Raw genomic sequence first — 3,632 nt, 5'->3', positions numbered from 1 at the left:
ACTTCGATATCGAGGTATGTACCGAACCGTCATGTTTGTGTACCGTTACACCCCTTATATATATAAATATATAAAGCAGATTTCTCTTATAAAACATCTAATTTGCATAACATTTCAGCACAGTACTGTTCTCTCTGTGTGTATGCATGTATGTGTGTGTAATTAATAACTAAATATTTAAACAGCTAGGCCAACCAATTACTGAAGGCAGTAAAAATTACTGTTTTACCAGTTACCTCACCAAGTTTTGGATACAATTCCATGAGTTTCACATAACTGTAAAAAAAAAAAAAAAAGCAGAAACATAACTGTTAAAGATAACAGGATTAATTAATCTAGCTGCTATCACTGCTCTATATGATCATTCACAAAAATAAATCAGTGATCAGGTTCTTTTTGACATGAAGTGTAATGGCACATTACCTCCTGATGAGTCATACTTCCATCTAGAGTGGCAGTTCTGCGTCCTGGTCCTGCCTGTGTATGGAGCAGTTGATCTGGACCACTAGGGGACCGCTCACGTTGGGCTGGCAGCAGATGGAACATGACCTGAAATTGTTTTGGTTTAATGGGCACAGGACATGGTCCAGTGAAACGTCATTTTCCTCTACGATTTGAGAATAATCCAGGAAAGTACCTGTTTTAAAAATTGTCACATGGAGATCAGAACAGACCTACGATTCATAATCAGCGAGGAATGTAATATACAGTTTCTACTGACCTGGTCATTTCTGTTTGAACAGAAGATGGCCCCGGAGTTTGGCCTCTAACATGACATGATCTGACAAACCAAAAAAAAAAAAAAAAAATCACAATTTTTATCACAATGTATGTGTTGCCATTTAATAAAAATGTTTGGGAAAAAAAATGCAATACCTGTTTATACCCTGACTCATAGAAGACCCATCAGCTCTTTCTTGTGTCGAAAGTGACAAAAGGTGCCTTGATCTCAGCACTTCAATGTCTCCCTTGTGAAACAAACACGACATGGATCGAAGATGGAAAGTAGCTTAACAAAATATTACGTCATCATAGATATCAATTTTTAATGTAGATACAGGACTGTCTTTCTAAAAAAAAAGCATCGTGAGTGGACAGGGTTTCCCAGACATTGATTTATTTGTGGCGGGCCGTCACAATATCAAAACTGTCCCCCACAAATAGATTTTCCAAAAGGCTTTGACTTAATTAAATAAACATGAGCACTGCACGTTTCAAAATCAAAAACCAGAGCGGGTGTTTTTATATCACTGTATTTCAGAAGGAAACCGACTATGTTTAGAAAATGTTCGATTTCATTTTCATTTCATTTGGCATGTAATGCTTGATAAGGCAGCGTTTGTGAGCTCAGCGCTGTTTTACAGCCGTTACCGGGAGAAACCGCTACCTCTCCCGCTATTAAAGTGCGTCCTGCCGCCACGAATAGAGTGTAAGGCTGCGGGAAACACTGTGACCTTGGTTCTACGATCTACTTAGACCTACGATGCTTTTGAGAAACGAAGCCCTTACCTGGACATAGCAGAGACAAGTCCTATTTAATTAAAAGACAGAGATTAACTGATATAGTGGTAGAAATGTAACTTTTTTAATTTACAAGGCAGATTTACTTTAGAATTGCGATTGGGTTGTATTTAATGGTGCTATATAAAAATGGTGCTATTTAGTATCTTGTCATTAGTGGCATAATCAAACAATACACTCTCTATTTCAGCGTATTATAGTGGTTTTACTAAAAAAATAAAAAATAAAAATATAAAAAATAAAACAAAGGCAAGATAATTCTGGATTTATATTGAACACATCACCTTTGCAGTAAAACAAAACACAGCTTGTGTACTCGGGGTAAAGATGAATCACTTAGACACTTGAGTAAACAATGATTTGGGTCTTAATCTTAATTTTCCGCATATAAATACAGTATACTGACCAATTAAAATCATAACTTGTACTCACCGCTCGGTCCATTTCGACAAATGACGTTTTATGATGGCCTCTCGTCTCTATTGCTTTGATGTTTGTCAAGATGCGCTTACACCTCCTTCTGGTGAAGACGATTTACAGCAGATGAGATTATGCTCGGTAATCTACTGATTTTCCTGCTGTTCCCGGATGTGAACCGCTGAATTTGTGGAAGCGAATTTGTAAAGCGAAATAAAATGGACTGAAACTTGTTTGTTGAATATTATAGGTTGTATTTTTAAACAGATCGAATATTTTGGAAGTGAAATCTGAAAGGTGAATATGGATTCTTGAATTTTTGATTATAAAAATCTGTTTGAAATGTTTTCAATTGAAAATATTCATGGCTTAAATTTACAACCATGTTGAATTTCAGCCCATAATAATGCAAGACTTAAAAATTCAATGCATTAATATGCAAGTACGGTTAATGCAATGTATATTTTTTCAATTATTGTAATTCAACAAGCTTTTTTAATTCAAAAACATTTGGCATTATTTTACTTCCATAGAATTAAGTGAGGTTAAAGATATGGAATGTGTTGTAGTTGAAATATATTTTAGAGAGGAATCAATTGTAATATATAATTTATAACCCATGTAAGAAGATTTCAATAAAGTTGTTTGAAAAGATTAGGAAAGAGACAAAGGAATTATGGTGTGGTGATTTTAATGCTCATAATTGGCTATGAGGAAGTAAAAATATAGATTATAATGGGGAAGTAATTGAACAGCTCATGGATGAAAGATCATTAGTATGTTTAAACACAGGAGAAGGAACTAGATATAATTTAACGGAGAATACGGTATCAAGTATAGATTTAACATTAATATCAAATGATTTTGCTGATTTATGTGAATTGAAAGTAAATAGCGAGAACACAGTTGGGAGTGATCATTTTCCAATTATCTGTAAAATAAATGTAAATAATAATCCAGAATGTTTACTGCAAAAGAAATGGTTGTATGAGAAGGCAGATTGGAATTCCTTTAGTAAGCATTGTGAAGATAATAAAGACTCAGTGGCTGAAGATTCAGTAGAAACTTTTTGTGATACAATTACAAATCTAATAATGGAAGCTGCAACATTATTTATACCTCAAAGAATAGCAGGTCAGAAAATCAGAAATATTCCATGGTGGAAGGAAGAATGCAGTAATGCAATTAAAGAAAGAAATAAAGCATTTAAACAACTCAGGGAAAATATGAGTATGAGAAATTTGGTAGAGTATAAGAAAGCAAGAGCTAAAACAAGAAAAATAATTAAGAATGCGAAGAGAGAAGGATGGAGAGAATTTTGTTCTACCATAGGAAAAGATACTACTATGGATAAAATATGGAATATGTTAAGGAATATGAGTGGGAAAGGAAAGAAGTCGGCTCTAATACCAGTTTTAATTGAAGAAGAAAAAGTTGCAGTAATAGATATAGATAAAGCAAACATGTTAGGTAAGGTTTTAGAAAGAGCACATAGAATAGAATTGGGAGAAGAATATGAGCTAAGGAAAAAGGAAATTTTAGACAAAAATCTAGATATAATGAAGAAAAGAAATAGCAATAGTAGCTGTATGGATATAGAGTTTACGCTTACAGAACTGAAAGTTGCATTACAAAAATGTGCCAATACCGCTCCTGGGATTGATAGGGTAAGTTATAAACATTTGTCAGATAGT

At 33.9% G+C, this 3,632-nt stretch overlaps 1 long non-coding RNA gene across 1 annotated transcript; it reads right to left on the bottom strand.

The window, feature by feature from the left end:
- Positions 1-523: 523 nt before the first annotated feature.
- On the bottom strand, positions 524-2,268 carry LOC122138374. The gene is made up of 4 exons (XR_006155509.1): positions 1,954-2,268; positions 877-968; positions 722-781; positions 524-637 (listed from the first exon to the last, which is right to left on the bottom strand). It is a non-coding gene; the product is annotated as an uncharacterized LOC122138374 (long non-coding RNA).
- Between the last annotated feature and the right edge of the window lie 1,364 nt (positions 2,269-3,632).

Source organism: Cyprinus carpio, chromosome B9 (genome assembly GCF_018340385.1).
Source record: "Cyprinus carpio isolate SPL01 chromosome B9, ASM1834038v1, whole genome shotgun sequence".
Lineage (NCBI taxonomy): Eukaryota > Metazoa > Chordata > Actinopteri > Cypriniformes > Cyprinidae > Cyprinus > Cyprinus carpio.
This window is presented reverse-complemented; position numbering and strand designations above follow the sequence as displayed.